General features: G+C 38.2%; 1 protein-coding gene across 1 annotated transcript in view; it reads left to right on the forward strand.

Annotated features, from left to right (window-relative positions):
* The window catches only part of LOC124171356 (monoglyceride lipase-like), a 121,184-nt gene that overhangs the window by 786 nt on the left and 97,204 nt on the right, over window positions 1-23,194 (forward strand). The gene's annotated exons all lie outside the window — the stretch shown is intronic.

Genomic DNA, 23,194 nt, shown 5'->3' on the forward strand with positions numbered 1-23,194 from the left:
AGGCGCCAATTTCAAATGTTTGTATCAGTAGCTTGATTCTTTCGTCGCACAGTTCGCGCTTGATGGCTCGAAATAAAGTAAGAAAATATGCCCACTGAATATCTATTAGCGTTTTATCGAATATAGTTGTAGCTATGAACATTTAGGCGCATAAAATTCAACTTTTTTGTGTGTTCCTACGCGTTTTAGAATCCGCTTTTTAAAAGGTTTCTTGACATGTATGAAATCTTAAGAATTCTTATGGAGGGTGATTTTTCTCATGTATACATAATATATAAATGTATGTATACATATCAAGAAACCTTTGAATGAAAAAAATCACACTCTACAACAAAATTTCATTCAAAGGTTTCTTGATATGTGTACACGCATACATTTCTATATTATGTATGCATGAGAAAAATCACCCTCCATAGCAATTATTATATTATATAATTGCAATAATATGCCTAAATATTGGCACAGAGTAGTTATTTCATATTAGAAACGATGCAATTGATGTGCATTAGTATGTTCTGGTATGTTATACGCGTGCAGTTCTGTAATGTATGCATTCCACTTCGATTTAATGTATTTTATGCGCAGCATTTATTATCAAAATTCAATTTTGCCTCTTAAGTAGGGCGAGAATTCTTTTTATCGCATCTTGAACATCATTTTAAAAATTTTTGTGCTTGCAATCAATTGCTTTACCTGAAGATTGGTGATAGGCGTGCAAATAGATGAGTCTTAGTCAGCTCTTAGTTTTACCGAACTATTACATATCATCATGCCAAAATATTTCATGAATGCTTTGAATGCACCAATGCTATTATTTAAGTTGGATTGACCGTGCACCACTGTCAAGATATTCACGTACTTTTTTAATGTGTTCTATTCGGCCATGTTATGTTATGACCTGCCTTGTGCCCCGCAAACAGGACAGGAATCGCATGAAATATTTTAAAACTGAGGTTGATTTTTTTCTTGTGTGGGATTTTGCGTAACTCTATCTTCATTGTGGAAATCCTAAATCCGGAGGCTCTAAACTCCGCGTAATGCAGTACGATACGAGATATATTCGTGTGGGTGCAGCGAGTGTCTATCTGGTCTATGTTACGGCCGCAACCTTAATGGGAATTAACCGCTAGTCAAGGCTTGTGGCTTGAAGGGCCTGAGAGCATCCGTTTTCTTGATTGAGATCCGTTTGCTTTGTATACAATCGATGATCAAGAAAAATGCGCTAATCTCTGTTTACTCGATGTGTATATCCAAGTGGTTAGCTGCCCAGACCTCAGCTCCTTCGAAAATGTACCCTGTAAGCATCCTAACTTGCGCAAATGTGAGAACACATGGCCAGGAAATAGCTCTTGATCTAATTTTGAAAATCGGGTAATTCAGGGCATCCTTACCTTTCTTATAGCTAGCTGCCTAAACCCGAAAATTTATCCCCTAAGCATCCTAACTTGCGCAAATGTAAGAACACATGACATAGCACATGTTCTAATTTTGAAATTCGGATTATTCAAGGCGTCATTACCTTTCTTCAGAATCTCGTATATGCGTGCGCGGGTACATGCATTTTTCACAGCGACTTCGCGGTAAGACTGTAAGACATGAATTCAAATAATGAAATTCATTGATAAAACATTCACTATTTCACGTTGCAATGTAAACTTAAGTTAAGAGTTCGTAAAAAAAGTTTGGGTTAATGAAGAGTTCATTTTCCACAATATTTATTCTATTCCGCCCCAGTTTATGAATTAAAAAATATCATTACTTGGAACTCTTTTATTATACCACTGCTGATGAAATATTAAGTCAAAACCGAGATTTGATTAATTATACTTGGGAATTTACCAAAGTATTACTCACTCTGCTGAATTTTAAGCATATCACGTCTGATATTGATCGTGTCAAATCTCGGTAATATTAACCAATTCTTACTTCCTCATGAAGCGAGTCTAGCTGCGGAAATTTGCGATGAAAAAATCTTTCACCCATCACCAGTTCCAAGGGAGCAAAATTTACGACGAGGAGAACTTTTTTCCTCGCCCAGGTTCTCTTGCGCAGTGCGTAATGGAATGAGTGGATTTTTTTCGCCTATTGGATCGCGCTGGCGAAATGCTCGAGGCTCTCAGCGAATATTCCAAACGCTGGAAATGGCGAGCCACGAGCTCAGTGGTGCAAAAAACGAGAAGTTATGCGAATATCGTTTCGCGAATGGTAATGGAATCTTCATCATTATTCCTTAGCACACATTTCCACTCTTTGGATTTCCTGCTGTTTCCTACATCCTTGCCTCGCTCTCACATAGAAACATGATTAATATGCAGCGTATAATGAGTTTTCAGTTTTTTCTTTACTTCATTGCCTTTACCATCGCCTGTAAGTAAATTCCTCTTATTGTAGATTTCCCTCTTCGCCTGTGCTATTCTACTGACTATTTCTCTCGAATTTCGTCCATCGCTGGTGATTCGGCTTCCAATGAAACGAAAGTATTAATTTTTCAACCTTTTGTTTTCCTAGTTTAAACGTAGTCCTAGTTTCGTATCTTTCGTTGCATACTAATATCTTAGTTTTCTTTTTGCTGATTTTCCGCTTATATCTGGCAAATGTCCTTTCCATATTTATCGGAGGCATCTGAAAATCAATCTTTGTCTCAGCTAGACTGCTATCTCGCCGCAAAATCGCAGCGTATTACTTCCTTCTCTGTTGATGTTGATACCTGAAGCCATCTTTTTGATTTATTGACAGATTTGTGGATGTATACCTTGAAATTTACGGGGAACAGTTCACACTCTTATCTCATTCATCTCCCTCACCCAATTTCTCTCAGAATTCTAAGCATTGAATACGGTTCCACTTTATCAAAGGCCCTCTCCAAGTCGAAAAATGCCATTAAAGTCGGTCTGATCTTCCCCATTCTCTTCTCGATGACTTCCATTTTAATATTCTTTCCATATCATTACCTAGTCTTCGTTTTCAATCAATATAGGTTCATCAAAGATCGTATGGTTTTACATCATTCACTCCGTTCCTTGAAATAGTTCCTCACTATTATGCATGCAGCTTCCTATTTCCCCGTACGAGGTTATTTTGCACATACTTGCTTAGGTTAATCATCCACTCTTCACTAGCTTTCCTCGCCTTGCGATAAATTTCGTTCCTTATCCTCCAGTAGTATGCCTGTACTTAGTCAGGTTCACATTTCTGTTTTTCCTCCTTTCTTCAATGAGGCCTAGGACTTCATCCGTGATCCACGGCAACGTTTCCTCTCTCAGAACTAATTTTACGGCCTCCCGAAGTTTACGCAAAATATATTCTAGTTATGCGCCACTGATTTCTCAGTCTGATTTAATCCTATCTTTCTCCCTACTACTTTTGAAATGCACGCTGATGTTGTGGCCCTAGTAGTTTCTCTATTTGTATTATATTCTTCACTAATTTCTTGGATTTCAAATGGCGTTTCGTGATCACTAGATTATAATGACTGTCGGCATCTGCCCCGATTAGCTTTTGCAGTCCTTTTCCTAGTTCCGAAATGTTTAGTTCGTCTGCACTAAAAAAGTTGGCTTGAAATCTTCTTTTGCCCGCCGGAATTTTCCATGAGTATCTTCTTCGCATGCGATTCTTACCCGTGTGTTTGCAACCACTAGTTTGTGCTATGGGCAGAATTCCTGGAGCTTTTTTGTTTAAATTTCCTGATCCACGATTTAACAATATTCTTTCATCCTGCCTGGCCTTCGCCGACGACAGTGTTCTAATCACCTTAAACAATAAAGGTTTCTTCGGCTATTGCCTGTTTGATTACTTCCGTGATATCTTCGTAGACGTCGTCAACTTCTTCATCCTAACAGTAAGGTACCTACCAGTTTAATCTTTAATTGTACTATATCTTTTTTCCTTGTGTTGGAGGAAGCTTTTCACTCGCATTCCGTTCCTCTTTCTGAGAAATATATTAACTCCAGCATTACCATTTAGAAATCCTATGCGTATAAACTTATAGTTTCCACTCCACAAGCCTACTTCTTAAGGCGACTTAATTTTGCTGATTCTGAGCATGCCGAGGTTCAAGCTTCGCATTTCTACCTTCTGGTTCGCAATCCTTCGCATAGGTCGCGTAAAATTTGCGTAGTCGCAACTTTTAACGTAAGGGCACCCGAACTCATTTCAAAATATCTGAATCAAGGTTAAAATAAATGATAAGCATTATGCTAAGATGGCATTTTTATCCAATTGTAATATTCCAATGGTCTCCAGGTGCTTACTTAAACTTTGAGATTTTTTAAAAGGAAATTGGTAAACTCCGTTCCAATAAACTGTGACTTTGTTTGTCATGTTTGCGTGCCTGGATCTGGATTGCGACCAATCGATATCCCGTTCATTGATTGCCAGCAATGTTTGAATACTGTTGCAAAGTCTCAGATACTTACCTCGAAAAATGTCATCATCCAATTTTTTCAACATTTTTTTCGATATCAATCCACCTTGCGACGGTACGGAAAACAGAAAAAAACATGACTTCATGTTCTTTTTAACGCTGACACGATCCTCAGAGTAAATAAATGCCTATCTTTACTCAATCTCAGTCGTCATTAGAAGAAATGGTGGAGGAGCACATTGCCGTTTCTGTCTCCCTCGCTGCTTATTCCATACTCCACAACGGCTTAACTCGGAGCGAACTCCACTCTCACCAATAAAAAGGAGCCTTCGTGTGGAAACGCAGACAATTAGTGAGTGTGTGCTTAGAGGGCGAAGACAGGAAACTGTTGGATGAGTTAAAGAAGAGGGTTGGGGTGAATGTGAGGGGAATCCGGGTTGGAGGCAAGGATATTTTTGTGACCACGGAAAGAAGAGAAAATGAGGTATTGCCAGGGGCGGTCTGGCCTGGTCGGCTGGTCTGCAATCGGCTAGGGCCCCGAGCTTAGAGGGCCCCACATCGTTCGCGTCTACCGTAAAGCGTATATGAAAGGTTTAATAAAAACACTCGGATTACTTGAACTAGTTTTTTTACTATTACTAAATTTCCACGTTTTCATTAGTTGCTTTATTTACAACACACTCCGTGTAGTAAAATTGAAAAAAATAAAAAAAGTCAGAAGATGAAAGATGCACCGATAACTTTTTGCAAGGGTTATTGTTAAAGGATATTTTAGAGGTTTTTTAGATTTCAGTACAGCTTCAAGGAACACATGCACTAGATAGATAATAGAACCATTTTACATAATTAAATTTTATAAGCTGTGAAATTCTCACTTTTCATAGTAATTTTACTACGAAATGGCCATTTTTATTAACTTTTATCTAGTTTTAAGAGCCAGAATAGCGTTAAAATCCATTTCCAGGCATGCAAGTTCCTAAACTTTTCCGAGGGATGGGCCCCAAACCCCCCCGGTAAGGAGGGCCCCATCATGATCTCCAACCAAGGGCCCCTAGTCACTCCAGAGCGCCCCTAGGTATAGGCGAAGAAGGAAATAGATCCGGGGTTGAAAGAACTGCAGTGACAAGCGATAGCACTTGTTACTTGGCTCTCATTTGAGCTTACTTTACTGCATGAATATTCTACGAAGAAAAGGGGGATGACGTAATAGAAATGGATGAAAAATATTCAAATTTCAGGATTAAGAAGAATTCGTCGACAAATATTCCTAATGTGGTTTGAAGATCTGCATTTAGGGTAAAACGGCTCGGCGAAGCTTTTAAAAATATAACTCTGTCCGAATAAATGTACAGTTCTCGTGATAGTGTGGTTTCGTGGTTTTTTACTTATTCGAGTACTGAACTTCATGTGTAGTTCATATGAAATCAATATTACTTTTTTGGAGTGTGTGCTCTATACCGCCCAGTGGTTTGTGCCCTTGCATGGTGTGATTCCTTGGTCACCATCTAGTCAAAATAACTGCCGTATGGTGTTTAACTTATCATTGCATCGCCCCTACCCGTTAGAATGATATTTGTGATATCGCAAATATCGAAAAAATGGCCTTAAAATTTTGTTGAATGCCAATCCTGAAAAGTATCCCGAGCTGTCCCTATGCTAAATTCACTCCATACGATGATCGTAATTTCTAAATCTCGTTAATTCTCTCAGAATTTCCTCCAATAATATAAGAAAATGTGATAAAATTCCTTTCGTTTGGAAACTACCCTAACAACACATGGACATCCAACGGATGTCCGACGGATATCCTAGGAGGACGTTACGGATGGGCCATAGATACCCATATGTCCAAAAAACCGATATCCATTGGGTATCCCCTTCCGGATATTAATACCATTTTTTGCATAATGTTGCAAGTATATACACCAAAAAGATTCCTTCACATGGTAGACAACCTGAAGAAGGTGGAAGGATTCTTCATTCAAAAGTTTCGCAGGTGCTGGTGGGTGTAAAAATGTTTTTAATCAGCAAGATGGAAGAACTTAAACATTCCGATGGCACCTATAGAGGAACTGGTGGGAGTAGTAACCATTGACGAATAAATGTTTTCACTAGTGACCACTGATTATTAAAAAAACAAAATTACACTAAAAACTATTTATTTTCCCATCAATTGAAAAGGTTGAACAGAATTTGGCACAGCCAAGCCTTACAGCCAAAGACTTCCTCTCTTGAACCAATTATTTTCCTGGTCCCTGCAATGTACAAATAAAAGGGAGTATACTTATATGATAAAAGTGATGAATCCGAAGAAGAAGAAAAATTGATTTTGCTTTAATAATTTATTTTCATCTGTGCTAATTTTTCTTTAATGCACGATTCTTCAGATCAACGGCGGAACTTTGTAAGGTTGGGTGCAAGGTCACATAGAAAAATACCGGTTTCTTTCTCGATTAAAGAGCTGTTTTTGACTATAAAATTCCAAAGTTGTTACGTTCACATTAACTATCGAAACATTATAGATAAAGCTGAGCACGACTTTGTTTATGCAAAATTAATTGCTATCATGAAAGCCTAAGCACGGCATGACACCTTATTAAAGAAATGAAACTGAGTCTCGTAGCTCAGTCTCATTTTCTCTCGGCTTACATTTACCTAATACGGGGCACCAGAAAGGGACGAAAGAAAAGTTTTGAAACTTACCTACTTACTTCTAAGACTTACTTTGTGGTCTCAAAAAATTTTGAAATTGTTACTTTGGTAATAATTAATTTATAAATGAATATTTCAATTTAATATTATCAGAGAAATTTGATAAATATATTCCCAACTTCCCACGCGCTTTCGTTCATGATTTAATGTGCCTGTGGTGCCCACTATTGGGAGGGCGCCCAAGTCGCCGTTGAACTTTGAAGTGGAGGGAGTTCTTTATTCTATAATTTGGAAGGTAACGACATTAAGGTTTAATAATCAATTAAATCGAGCCAGAAGGGTGAGCGCCCCTGGACAACGCATACGATTGATATATGCAGTATTCAATGTTGCATATTTTTAATTGTAAAATATAATTACAGTTATAATAATTAGTGGATCATTGCGATGAGACCATATTTTGCTAGTAATTGCTTAAAATATCTTCGGGAAGTATACGATGTGTGTCGGACTAGGTAGAATATCTTCTAAGCTATGTTTTTCTGTCGTTCCTCGCGGATGAAGGAAAATAAATGAAGTGATGAAAACAAAGGTAATGCGGAGTCTCTTTGCCAATGGACACTAATGGGCATTCCGCGGAGAGATTCATATCTTTTTCCTGTCATGGTTCACTAGTGTGGTTCCGTAGATCACATGAGGCAGGCGTTAAACCTGTTCATTTCCAGATACCTAAAAGTTGCTCAAGCGGTGTCTAAAACCGGCTCTAATCGCCGCACACGCTTATGGTTGATTTCAGCGTTTGGGGAGAAGTCAAGTTCATAACTGCATCTGATTGAAATACACCTGTTGGCTCAGTGTCCAATATTTATCAACGAATAATTACTATTTCTCTCGGCCATGGATTGATTCGCCGACATTGTTAATTTCTCAACTTAAATTGAATTTGTCAATCAAACACTGAATTTATTTATTTATTAACGCAAACTGACTTGTAAAACTAATAATCGCATAAAATAAAAAAATTCCCGATCAGAACTCTCCCAATGTTCAGTGTTTTCTTTCTTGATCTTCCACAGCGGTCATTTAGCCATTGGCTTGACTTCATCTCGGCAACGCCGCGCCGTCGGTAATTCCGCCTTCGAGAAATACAATTGAATATTATTGATGCCAATTACTAATTGCCATCAATAAAATTCAATAGGGTATAGCACAACTCCCGCTGGGGTGGGGTATTTTTATGAAATGGCTTTAGTGGTTCATTAGATGGTGGAGAAGATGGGCAAAATGATAGGGAGAGAGGATTTAAAGGAAAAGGTGAGCCTTTGCTACGAGGAAAACTAGAACCGAACGTATGCTACTGTTATTGTACGTGGATGGACTGAATTTGTATTTTAAGCTAAGGTTAGTGTACTTGTACAGGTGTTTGGCAGGGGATGACTATTTGTCACAGCCCCGCATGCGCACAAACCTGTTATCAAAAGCCATAAAAAATAATTTTATCATGAAAATAATTCGTTCACCTTCGTGCAGGTGGTGTGCGCTCCTACAAAAGATGTATCACCCCGTGCAACGTAAGGATATAACAAAAATACACCTAAAGTTTTTAGCCGTTGGTGACAGGATAAGTCCCTTGCAGGGTCAGGACCCAACAGGATTTACCGTGAATTTATAGATATCAACAAGAATTAAATGTGAGGTGAAGGAAAAATGTTGTGCTAATACAGAGTGGAAAATAAAAATGAAATAAAAAATATTCAACCCATCGTTTAGCGGGTGACGCGATTTATTTCTTGGATTGAGAAACCGTTGCTATCCCTGATATAATGAGGAAAAATTGACGCAACAATATTACAGTAGAGGCTTATCCAGTCAGTCACTTAATTGCTGTCACCTGCTGCACATTTGAATGGATTTAAAAAAAGTCACCGCTCGCGGCGCTTACATGCAGGGTGATCCTAATGTTACGGGAAAATAAGCTGTAATTAGGGCAATTACCCGAAATCAATGTTCGATATTAAACAAATGATCGAATTCTTGACTTTGTAATCTCATTCATTGCAATTTAAAGTGTTAATTTATTCTAGAATATTAGTTTAGAATATATGAATTGCTCTGCACTCATTGCAAGGCTACGAATGTTTTTGAAATTCGAATAAAATGCGCCCGAAGATGCAACGAAAATCAAGCTATTACGGGACGGACTGGAGCTTATTCTATGCAGTCCCTTGTAATATTAAATATGAGCCTTGGAGAGTGGGTTTTATATTGGAACAATATAAGACCTACACTCAAATTTAATTTTAATTATATGGAAATGAGGAAAAGGAAAACAAGTCTCTTGGAATGATATCTTAAATCTTTGTTCTTCAGTCTGTTTCCTTTTTCTCATCGTAATACTTCCCGCCACGTCCTTCGGAAAGCGTAGGATTTTTTTCGCATCGTCTGAGAAAATCTTATCTCCAAGCTGGCGAAGTATGTTCAGCCAATATAGTAGTACAGGTTGGATTTCATTCAAAGTGATTTTTATTTTCGCTCAGAATCGAGGTAAAAGCAAAATGGCCTTGACGCTCTTGGGCATTAGCTATATATTTTCTGTTATACTTTGCAGCGTAAACATAACGCCCGAAAAACGCTTCGTAGCAATGTTATTGCCGATTGTAATACAAAATTGTGATTTATGCGATTGTCCAATTGTTATCCATCAAGTGTTACAGGTTTAGATAATCAATAGTGACCGTATGAAATACTGGATATCTCTCGAGAATTTTCTTGATTCAAGTGTGTCTGTCATAAAGTTCGATCATTCTTCTCGGTCATCACCACCCAGATTGAAATATTATAATACATTATAAAATATTATTTTGATTAGAAATCGTTTTGCAGGAATGCGCCTTTAATTTTTGTATAAATGATTTCACGGCCCGTTTTTATTAATTGAAAGACTTTGACTAACTATCGCCCTCGACAAGAGCCCAGATTATAATATTTTCTGTTCAAATCTCCAATATTTGTTTTGAATAAAGTAAAGCAGTAAACAAAATCGTACCCAGAAAAATAAACATTATCAATTCATCTAATTCATTGTCGCGGGCTCTAACTTTATGGAATAGACTGAACAGTGTGAAAATTAATTATCTTTGCAATTTCACATAATTTATGAGGAATTATACAGTTTTTAATTCAATTTTAATGAATGAACATTGGACGACTATTCGGATGTTATCACTTTCACTAAGAGGGAATTATTGGTGACTTTCGCTGCTGTCTAAATGTTGTGCTACTAGAGTGAGGTTATTTATTGCTAAAGGTAGTGTCATTCCCAGGTAATAAGATGAAATTTACCTGTAAGTGTAAGTTCATCAAAGTTTCTTCGTTAGTTAAGAATTTATACAAAAGAACTGATTATTTATTTAAGCTTCATCACCTATGCGAGTTACAGTTGCTGACATAATCATTCCTATTTTAAGTGTTTGAATTATCGGCTATTATTATTCAAAGGAGAAAAAACCGGAAAAAAAGAATGGGAAATTGACGCAGTATCTATATAAATAATTAACGATGGACGTAATACAACAGAGAGATGTAAATGAAATATATGTTGAAATAAGCCGTAATGGAAGCTGATATCGTACTCCTATAACCGTCGCCGGCCATACTTGTACATAAATCACCATCTTAAAGGGTACGTAAGTAGGCGCACTGCTTTCGTGTGAAATTATAATTCTCAAACAAATGCATTTTGACGAAGTGTTTTTGCTTTCTCAAGAAAGCAAGGAGAACTAACTAATGTTGACACTATCGCCTAATGTAAGCAAAAGGTGTTATCTTTGCTTTGCAAGGTGCACACTTCACCCAACCTCATGCTAACGGCATGGAAGGCATTTACAAATCGCCTGCCTGATTAGCGTCCAAGTGGGTGGTCAGAATATAATTCCTCATACATATACCCGAGCTGGAAATAAATTACTTCCGGAGTATTTTTAGGAGTATTTTTGGATTATTTTTCAGTTTCAATTTTTGACTTACAGGTAGTTGGCATTTTTTCTTGGATTTGTAGGTATAGGGAACCAGAAACATTGTTACGAAAAAGACACTTTTATACCTTCCACTTATATGCACGTGAGAGACCCAAGTGTCGGTGTTGGAAAAATCATTATGTTCAAGCATGGGTCGACCTAATTAGTCAAGCGAACATATAGCATATATTTATAGGCTGTTATGCTATTTTATAGTTGAAGATAGAGAGGAGTCAGTTGAAGGCAGTCAATGGGATAGTGAAGGTAATTGTGAAAGAATTTTAAATCAGTTTAAAGTCTGCGCTTATGGAGATATGAAATGGAAAGTCGTACAGAAGAGTGGATTGAACGTCACATTCGAGGCGAGCTCTGCTCCGCTGCGGAGCGAGTGAAAGCAAAGTTGGGGTCGGGCCTTGCAGTGGCTAATCCCGAAGATGATTGCGGCCCAAGCAGAGCCCACTGGATGCCTTTGTCAGCTGTCATCCTCCATCCGGGGATTGCAGCCATGTCTCTCCGTTCCTCGCTCTTACTCGTCAATTCCCGTTAGTTATCCGTTTGAATCCGTCAAAGCTTTAATATTAACGTCCCTCATCGTTTTCCTCACTGCCCCAATTCCGTGAGCCCTCGCTTGCCACTACGGTGCGCCTTTAGTGCGTTAAGTGGACCTCGTGCTACTATGGCGGAGAATATGATGAGTGCAGGGTTAAAGAAATGAATTCTTGAGCAAAATGATTTGCCACCAATCGTTGCAGACAGACGCAGTAAACGGTTTCTGCTGAACAGGGTATGTCGTACTTAACGGTTAAGAGGATGGATTAAGAAATCCAGCGTGGTAGGAGCGCTGGGATAAGCCGTGTTTTCGAATTTTTGCCCTCCATAGATTTATATACACCAAGAATGAAATTCTCCTCGAACAAAAATCATTTTGTTTAGCCGGTATTCGAACCCGGATCTCCCGATTACAGGTCAGGTATGTCGGCAATCGGGATATCTGGGTTCGAATCTCGGCGAAGCCGATTAATTTTTAAAGGCAAATTCCACCCTTGGTGTACATAAAGTTGCATCAGAGCGTGAATTCGTACAAAGTTGTTTTATACAATGCTTTGGTTTAGAAAAAGGGCAAATCAAGTTTTCTGTGAGCGCTAAGGAGACACGGGTGTTGCTTGCCGTCGAAACCTCTGCAATATACCTTTGCCAGTCTTTATTTAAGATGCTAATAGAGTTGGAAAATATATTTTCACAAAGGGCTTTATTTTTTGCTCCTCAGTGATGTCAGTATGCCTCTTATGAATGAATTAATTCTTTGCTTAATTTACTCTTCTCTAGCGCATTTCACAATTGTCAATTCTATTTTGCTCATTGTTGATTCGATTATATTAAATTTTACCTTGCGAGATTATATTATCTTCGTGGTGTTTTGATTGTACTATTGCTATGTTGATTATTCAAGTTGTAAGACACTATAGTTTTTCCCTACAGTTTATCATCTTAGCCAGATTTTATTCAATGCTGGAGCTGTGCAAATGGCCTTCGTTCGCCATGTTAAAGTGGACTATGCGATCTTAACTATTTGCCAATGATTATCACAAAATCTGAGTCAATGGACCTTTCCTTTCGGCGAGTACCTTCGTTGTTGTGTGGGATTTTTACTTGCAGAAAACCTCACTATGAGGATCGCATATTAGGGGTGTCACTGGCGGCTTCAAGCATATTTTTTGACCCTCGGATTCGAGGCCGAGTGCTCTGCCCTGTAGGGTACGATGCACCTTCTCTTGCGCTAATCCTCGAAGTCGCGTGGTCCCGAAATATCAATCTCAGACCCAATTTCTGACCCGAAATCGCAATCCATTCAAGGAATTCGGTAGAGGGATGGGAAAGATAAGTTACGACGAAAATTAATCTTACCCATTCCCTCAAGTTCAAAATAAGAAAAACGCGAAAGTCACCGCCGACTTTTAATCAGTCGATGACGTCATAAGAGTTCTATTTCATTTACTCGTTTAAGGAGAATTTTGTGGGGAAGTAATCGCTTACAAGAGTGGGTACAGGAAAAAAACCACGCGATTCTGATGCCCAGGCCGAGGAGTAGCAGGGAAGCGGTTGTCCTCTTGGCATAGATTAGTGACATCACCAAATTATCCACGAAAGGGTTCATCCTAATCAAGGGTAACCACTTCCTGAGCTAGAGGAAACAAGTGTGTTCTCATTATGAATAAAAACTTTTGGGCTATGTCACCGCGTCAATGCTTGGTTGGCCCCAACGTTTCCCGACCGATGCTGGTCGCTTTTTCAAGGGATTCTGAAGAGTTGGGAATTTAAATTCTTTTATATAGATAGATAACTTGTCAGGTGGTGGGGATAGATATTGGGGATGCATATATAAAAGAATTTAAATTCCCAACTCTTCAGAACCCCTTGAAAAAGCGACCAGCATCGGTCGGGAAACGTTGGGGCCACCCAAGGATTGACGCGGCGACATAGCACAAAAGTTTTTTTTTATTCATTATGACGAGCACCCGCGAAAGTTTTAACGAAGAATTAAGAGTGTTCTCATTTGTCCTTCATTTTGGCCAGAAAACGAATTCTTGACCATAATGGGGTATTACTAATGATAATTCCGTCTCACCAAAATAAACTGAGTCAAAACTTCTTAGTTGACAGGGTAATTGTATTTAGTTTCTCTGCGTCGTTAATTCCAAAAGGCTATCAATTGCAACGACCGCATATTTTACTAGAGGATGTGAAGGGTACGACGTTTTAATGTAAGTTCATTAAAGTGTTGTGTATGGATATAAAACTTTCATAAAAATTCATTAACACAGTTAATTTTCTAATAATTTTCCCCTCAACTCTTTGGGCATTCCATTATCTGCACCATAGCTCAAATGTTTTAAATGCTTGTGTGATAATAAACTATTTGAAAGTTGTGATAGATGATTCAGTCCACGACCCAGATGAGCATGTAAAAGGTTTTGCCCGAACTGACTGAAAGGAAGTCTTTGAAGCCATCCTCAAGTCTTGGGCAATTATGATATAATTTTCTGCAATGGAGGGGATCCTACTTGTGAATTTATTGTAAAAATGTTTTTATGGTTTGTTACATTTTTCTGTCAAGTAATTATCGAGTCTAAGAGGAGATTATTGGGCGGGATTAGACACTGCTGTGAAATATATCAGCGGAAGTGACACATCGTCCAAAAAGCGAAATAAGTACTTAATTTAAAAACTGCGTATGCGTGTATTACGGTCCGCCTGATGCCGATATGAGCTCATCAATGAGATGATGACGAGTTAAATAAACTGGCGAAGGTGAGAAAATTTATCAAACCGTGGTGATTACTATCTGAACAGGAGGACGACACGTCTTCTCGCCGAGTGGAAGATAAGAACCTATGCGAGTCACTTAATCACGCGTTAATTTATCACTCATTCTGCTTTTTGGTTTGTCACTGTCCCATTAAGAGATCAGTGCTCTCGTGATTTACTAGTGTGTATTGTGCTCTGGGTAATAGTGTTCATTACGGTGGAATTGGTTGTCACCGCATTGGTCGAGGACGTTTAGGGACAGTTGAGCGAAATACACCGAAAAGAAGTATTCGTGTGACAGAGTGGGCCTCTATCAAGGAGATTATACTGAAGTTAATAATTCGTTCAATGATTATCACCGCGCGAGGGGGAAGGCTTGAAGTGAGAGGAGGCTGAACTTCGTGTAATTCGTTCATATATGTGAATGGAATCGCAACGGTAAATGTTGTGACCTGGAAGACTAAAAATATGCGAATGGAACTTTTGGTCGAGGGAAACAAATCAGTTGAAATTGATATCAAGCGAGGAACTTAGATAAACGTGTGAAACGAGTGCCTGGTTGACTCGAAAGAAGAGTTTTGGTCAAAATGTGATCGTATGGCATTAGCTGGTCATTGCTTTATGTTACTGTGATAAAACTGATGCATAATGCAAAATCTAATTATTTTCTACGATTTAAATTTTAAGATCTTCTAATTTTCTGTTTTTTCGGATTGCCATTGTGTCACCAAGTCCAAGATAGTCATATTCCAAAGAGGTACATTTTTCATTTACTCTTCATGGTTGTAAAACAAGGTGAACTGCTTTTGTGATTTTTTAATGAGTTTAAAATCAATCTAGGGATTCATTGCTTGTTATTCTCCTCTTTACCTGTCAGAGCAACCGGAGACGTTTCAATCACATCGTGGGGAAGTTCCTTGGAGAGTTTTAAGCTCTTGCTCTATTAATACAATAGTACACGTTACCTGTTAACGATACCCTATCTTTTGTTTTATTTTCATTTTTTCATAGGTTTTTATTTGGCGGTAAATAACCATGGCAAAGAAGACTTTCACTCCAATTAATGGAGGAGATGTGGAGTCACCATCGTGAATGCTTCTCGTGAATTTATGACGCATAACAATGTGATTAATTGACTAATTGCCCGACTTTAAATTTTCAAGTTAATTCTTCATGAAATTATAGCCATTAAAAAATTTCCATTCTGGTGAGATTGGTGAAAACAATCATTTTTTTCTAAATCTGTAGTTTGGGCAATGACTGAGCTCGTACTTGGAAAATTTCTTTATTTTGAAGAGACATCATAGAAATGGAAATTCTTCTGGGACTCTCCTCACCAACGGCTCCCGCCACGCTGCAAACTCATCCCACTCTAGCCAAATTCAAACCTCCTTCCCCTCATGAACCGGAACCAATTCCCTTCAGTCATAGAGTTCGAGTACTCACCAATCTTCTTCTTTCAAAAGTATGAGACTCCCAATTCCTTAACTCTCTCAATCCTTCAACAAACCTTTCCTCAGAAGCGAAAAGAGAGCACTTCCGTCATTGTCATTACATTCTCTGACATAGGATCGGATGTTGTTGTGCACGACTCAACAGACTATTTAAACGAAGTCCAAAGATACGCCCCTTCATATACACCTACCTTGCGTGACACCAACCCTGATTTTTACCTAAGCACCCCAGTATGTTTGAAAAAAGAAGCACCGAAAGAGGGTCTGACCGGCAGGTGGAACGAAACCCTTAGGGCGGGCTCGCGGGATACACTCCTGGGGCAGGGACTGTAAGCGCTAGCTTTTCTCCTCTGCACCCACAAGGGGAAGGACGGGAAGGAACAAGGAAAGGAGGCGCCGCCGCGATAGGAGCCCGACGACGCACAGTGGTCCCAAATCGAAAAAAGCTGGCCAAAAGTCATTTTTTCGACTTTTTACGAGGAAGTTTTGAATTATATATTCGGATTCTACAGGCTATAGCCTATTATATTTCGTACCTGATAGGCCTATGTGATTATTCTGTTGACCTGTGTAACCCGTCAAACATGGGCATGTTCAGCCTAAAACGCCCGAGGCGTAGAAATACTCGATTTTAGGGTAATTCAACTTAATAAATGACTAATTTAACTTCATAGGATTCATCTGTCAATTTTAATACGGTAATTTTGCATATTTTTTCACAATATTATAGTATTTTTTGTTTGTTTCAGAATGTATTATAACAATATTTAATTATTTATAATGTTAGTTATTTTTGGGCCTATTTTTAGTCAAATGTGTCGATATAGTTTTGTGCCCCTCCGTGCCCCTCGAAGATTCCTATGCTGAATCCTTAGGAAGAGTATGTACAACAAGATGGAGAAAGAAAATCTTGCCTATACTTGCCTATCCGACATATAGAGGGTTTTAAGTTGAGCGGTGCACCGCTCCGCTGAGGGCGGCTGGCCGGCGGCCGGCGGGAGACAGTGGCATTGTCGCTCAAATATTCCTGTATCGGTGGTCAAACTTGCATGGTGTATACTTAGCATAATTCTACATCCTGTACAATTACATAAATCAAGTGCTTCACGCCTATCGTATACACACTTCTCGTTTGTGCACTCACCTTCAAATAGTCATGAAACCAATGAGGGCCGGTTTTCATGCTCCTAATGAGAAACATTATTAGTGATCAAAACTGACTACTTAAGTCCTTATGCGAGAACCTTATAGTAACCACAAGATGCTTTTCTCTGCAAAACTTTCCTCATATTTTTATAGAGAAGAGATCCCTTACATGCTGTACAGCGTTGTCAGCACGTTATTCCGAAATAAGGTATTGGAGCTAAGAGAAATAAATGCTCCCCAATGCCAAGATTTGTTCACAGAATCATTTCAACAGCCCATAGACGTAGATAGGATTGAATTCGGAGGGAAAAATTCGTCTAAACCCACCAATGGAGCGTGAATCTTGCAAGTGCATTTTTTTAAATAATAATGGAATGAGGATGACGGCCTCCCTCACCATAGCCATTGCATGGATGTGGTGAATATTTCCCACTCAGTTTTACCATAGAGTAAGTATATACTTACTCTATGGTTTTACTCAATGATTTTCTTAGTGAAAAAGTGCTGTGCTCCGAACTGTGTTAACACGGCTAACTCGAGAAACTTCTCCTGTCCAGATAATTAAAGCACTTGGTTTGCCAATTTTTGGCATTCAAATTTCAGGATACGCCGGAAACTCAGAGGCAAGTCTATATAAGCTTGTATATCTTTTATTCAATGTCAAATCATAATTTCCGGTTTATTATTGGTTAAAAAAAGACAACTTTTAGAAATCACAGTCATCGTTTCAGCCGTAAATACTCCTGTTAAATTTGAATTATGGGTGCCGCAAATGCTTTCGTACCTTGCGGTGTACAATAAAAATACAGAGAGAAAAGAATATTAATAAGCGAAGAAGAAGGAATATGTCGTGGAATATTTGAAAACAAGATTTCGACTGAATGAAATCAAGCATGCAAAAAATATTCTGACGCGATTTGTGCGAAGAATGTTTTCTCGAAATACCTGAGAAAGTGGAATCAAAGCTCGAGGACTGATGAGCATTTCAAAGAGATGTTCAAAAGCTGGTTGCCGAGGAAAATGAAATTCCCTCCAGAAGCATATCAATATCTCCCTCTCGCATCTATTGAGTGCAAATGATTACCGTGTATGCACAGTCGGTGAATATATGCAGTGTATAAAAATAATCACTCATTAATCTCAACCATCATATTTTAAAAAGTGAAGTTTTTATTCAGGATTTCATTTCAGACAAGATGAAATTAAGTGTAAATATTAAATTGTAATCAATAAGTAAGAAATATTGGACCCGTTTCCATAATTTTGAAAAATCTACGAATAAATGCTTTATGTGTATGAAATGTAATTATTAATGTGATTTGTAATTTTCCTGTCAGGTATCGATGAAAGACTTATTCATAGACTTTCAGTGATATTAAAATCTCTGTCCTGCGGCTATGAGATAAATAATGAAGCCTTCAGCCAGTATTGCATTGACATAGCTGAGCTGTACATCGATTATGGTTGGTATTATATCCTGCTCATGGTACATAAAGTGCTGATACATGGAACAGCAATTTCCAAAGAATCCTTTCTTACAATTGAAGTTTAAATGGAGGAAGCATTGGAGGCCAGGAACATAGACATGAGGAAATTCCGAGAGCATTGTACAAGAAAATACCCAATAATGTTAAATTATGAAGATATCTTTCGAAGACTCCTTTAAATATCTGAATCATACATTTTAATTACATCAGGAGTCACAAAAAAACGAGGTCAGTCTATCAGGTGAGGTGAAAATTAGCTAATTTTAAGTGATTCGCAGAGCGACAATGAGTCCGATGGGGTGACATCGGACGACGATTATTTTAAAAATTTTTCTTTGTGATACATGAAAGCGATTTTATTGCAATTCGAACATTATTTTCCTCAATGTTTTTAATATCAGTCATTTTATTTCAACTTATGTGACTTATCAAATATATGGGAGCCAAAAATGAGTGAGTGTATTTTTTTTCCGATTTTGGTATCTCACCAACTAAGCTGATGGTCGCGGGTTCGAATCTCACCAATTTCATGTCGTAAATTCTATAATGGGTTTTGACAACAATTTATACATCTTTTACTTTAAAATTATACTATTTTAAACTCTCCATGAACACCAAGTTATCGCCAATCGCAATGACATCTATATCGAGATTTTCTAAAAATTGTTTAAATAATAACAGCTCAAATAATGATAAAATGAAGAGACATCGTAAAAATAATGCCAAAATCAGATTCAGACGATCAAAATCAGTAAGAGGCATCCACTTTTGTTGCTGTTTTAGCTAAAATTACGACGTTATTAATTTTGGCCAGCTTTTTTCGATTTGGGACCACTGTGCGACGCCTCCAGGGAAAGGACGGGGAAGGAAGGGAAGGGACGAGGATTCCCGCACCGCCACAAGGCGGGCGGGCCCTACTATAAGCGAAACCAAGCAAACGCAATTAATATACTAACGACCTTGGAGGATTATTCTATGAGGAAGAATAATCCAACGATCAAATCGTTAGATGGTCTAACCGGCAGTGACATTTCTATATTCTTTCCTCGCCATCCATGAACTCTACTGCTCTTTGTTCTACCTAAGGTACAATAAGCTAATAATCCTGGCCGCCCAATTAAGCATAGTGGGAATTGTTTTATATTGTATAATTTTTTTGAAAATGTTTGCCTGCGTTACGCGTTAAACAAGCTGATACAGAATATTGAAAAATGCTATCGTTATGTTTCATAGATTCAGACTTTAACTTGGAACCAATTCTGGCATGTTGTATTTATAAATTTACTTTAGTTTTTTAAGCATTGGTTAATAATTATTGTTGAAAATAATAATTTATTTCCAGTCTTCAATGAGCTCTTTTGTTTAGTCATAATCCTATGGAGAATTTATCTTTTAACTTAAGTTGTAATAATTTATCTTTTAATTTTTCTTTTTTGATTTTCTTACGTAATCCTATGGAGACAAAGTTATAGTTTAAATCACCTATCCACTAATTGCTCAACGTAGGAGCACGAACAAGAACACAGCATCAGCGGTGTTGTAGTTTCGTGGGGTTTGTAACACCCTATTTTGTAGTCGTAGAATTTTCGGATCTTTCAACATTTGTAATAACCTTTCTCCCTGGATTTATTGTTTGATTTATTGGTATATGCAACCGGACGTACAATCTTACAAGTTCGCATGTTCGCGCGCATATCGCCGCAGATCCAAGGCTAAAATCGATCTTTGGTCCCGATGATCTGTGATGGTAGCAAATTTTAGATTTTTAGATAACTGCTGCAGACTCTTCGAGTCTAAGTCTTTACAGGAATCCCGCAAGTTCGTACCAAGTGCCAAAATCCTGTTGCGGAAAAATCATTTCCATTTCCTGGTTTCGAACCAAAATTTTCCGGGATCTCGGAGTGTGATCTTAACGCTCTAAGTTATTTTTTAAAATAAGCACCGTGTTTATGTCAGTTTTAAGCGTATTTATGGGCAAAAGTTGATTTAAAACCATTTAAAAACAATTTTTATGAATTTTAAATGTTAAACCATTTTTATATCGTACCTTTTCATAAAGCATTAAAAATATAAAGGCCTTTTTCGTTGAAATGTTTTTTTTTAGTTTGATGTGGTATCCTAAATTTATTGCGCTGTAAGTCATGGTCGTTGGGTCATTCAAGAGAATGACCCTTTAACGATCTTCCCCTCCCCCCCCCCCGGTCAGCGGTTTTGGTGCGTCTTTTATGACACGCGGTCCTGTACAGCTACCGTTCATAAATTTGTGACTGCACGACTTTTAACATATTTTTCCCCTTGTTGACGGAAATATTTCTTTATGCCTCTCCAGCTTAACCGCGATTTTTTAAAATAATTTTTAATGTTCGAGTCCATATATACGGATAGGGTATGTGATTTGGCCATCGTATATCTTTTCTTGTAAGTTTTGTGGTGTGATAACTGTGGAGTGCTGGAAGCCGAAGAAGTACAGTGTGACGCAGGAAGGTTAAGACATCGTAAACGCCGCGGACAGAGGGATCAATCCGTGGACATTTTTGGAAGTGCGAATTTACGGCTTTTATCTCTGAAAAATGACCTACATTTTTCGAAAGCTTCGACTAAATATGTTAACTCACATATAAGCACGCTAGGATTTATGCGGCACTGTATATGCAATAATGCAAACATTTGCAAATATTATTATCTATTGTCAATTCTTCGCAGACGTTTAAATGATGTTGTAGGCTTGAAGTATGGTGAAATGTCCTAAGAGTTACGTAGTAGAGTTGGTTATTGCTTGAATTATTCGTGTGAATGTCATGTAAGTCTCTTTATTTCCAAGGTCAACTACCTTTTCCGGAAAGACTGTAGCCTGTAAAAGTTCATTTTAGAGGTTGAATGTGATTACTGATTAGTATTATGTGGTTACTGATTAGTGGGTAAATATTTGTGGTTCGATTCACGGTCAGACAATGTTTACCCGACTGGTTCATTCATGTCCAAATGGGCTGACGGGCAACGTCGGAATAACAATCTGGTTTTGATCCTATCTGTGGTTATTAGTTCCTCTTTTCGCACGTTTCTATAAAGAACGTTCAAGACTGACTTTTCTCTGGTCATTTATCTTGCTTACACATAAGTTGTTTGAACATGAGCAGCAACGTTGGAGGAAGACACTGTTTTCCTGTCGAGAATTGAGTTACTTTCGGTACCGTATGGTCTTTTTGAGGGATGTGATGGCTGGTTTTATGTCGTGACTGTTGTAACTTTATCAATTTTTTACGACATTAAGAAATAAAAAAATCCTTCTTGGTACATTTTATTTCAAAGTTTCTTTTACGTATATGAGAAACGTTCGTTAAAGGCTGATTGATCATTCTGCCCGGTTTTCTGATAGTAGAGTTTCCGTCCCACTTGTTGCAGTGTACTCGTGACATTAATTAAATTATCGCTCTAACCTTGAGCATAGCTCGCTGCTCCTCATGCCATGCGCTCATCCTTGCCTTCTATGGATTCCAAATATGTGCAGCGTATAGAGAGGAAGTGTTTGCTTTCTCAAAGTTATCTTTCCACTTGCCTACTACTCCCTGAGTTCGAATCACTCCGAGAAAGTCGACTTTCGGCGTCGATTCTGGACCCTTCGACTCTGGAAGTCGACCAGTCACCACAAAAATTCAACGAGTTATAGTCTGAATTTATTGCCCCTATTCACCTATATTGTACTCGACTTGTGGTGATTTTTCATTAACATTTGCATTATATTTGCCTTTTTTATTTTATAATGAATGCCAACCATTCTCACCATCAATTGCCAATCCATTTGATGTCATAAATCTCGAGATTTTATTTTCATTAAAATTGGCATCATTCTACGTTTTTATTTGGCGGTGAGTTGCAAGCATACCTGTGAACACGTGCAGGTAGGGATGAACATTTTTATCTGAAAAAGTTTCTACTCTTACATCGGAAACACCCGATTTCCGTCGGTTTCCAACGCCTTCCAATAATTTTCATAGGGACACGGGATTTCAATGTAACAACAGCTGGAAACTTGTATTAAAATACATTACAAATGCAAGAGAAGAACGAAAAATACTCCCATGGACAGCGGGACACGTCAGCCAATCGGATGGTTATTGCTGGTGACTCCGTAAAGGTACGCCTCTGGCTAGTTTGCGGTTAACCCATGAGAAAATTGAGTTATAGCTTGATTTCTTTGTTCTCTCATCAAAGTGCTATTTTTGCATTGTTAATTCCAATAGAAATTAATCGCATTGAGGATGGGAAGCTAGATTTATTTAAAGAAATTTTTAATAAGCGAGTAATTCAATTCATCTAAATGCTACTTATGTGAGCTCTCAATTTTTTCCGGAAAATATGGATGAACAAGTAGATATACTTTCCTTGCTGCGTAAGGGTTAAAATAAATTTTTTGGATTAAGCGTTCAGATTCTTTCGAAGTTCAATACCATGTGCAACTTTCCAACGAACCAAACTCCATCTGCTGGAAAAAAATATTAATTTTCTTTACTCTTATGAAAAAAGATCATAGTTAGGGGTAGGAAACATTTTATAATGGCTCGATTTATTGCATCCGCTGCTGTCGTGGCCTTTTCCCCCGAAGCCATGGTGATCATAGGTGTCGTTTATTTGGCCCGCGAGTTCTTGGAAAAGCTCGCCAGCCGGATATTTGAGCACCGCTGCAAGGGGCGCCGCCGTGCTCGTGTTTATTACCCGAGGCGGCGTCTTGCGTGCTGCATTTTATGCTGCTACTAGTGTCGGTGGTGTCAG

The sequence above is a fragment of the Ischnura elegans genome, chromosome X (assembly GCF_921293095.1).
Source record: "Ischnura elegans chromosome X, ioIscEleg1.1, whole genome shotgun sequence".
NCBI classification, from domain to species: Eukaryota; Metazoa; Arthropoda; class Insecta; order Odonata; family Coenagrionidae; genus Ischnura; species Ischnura elegans.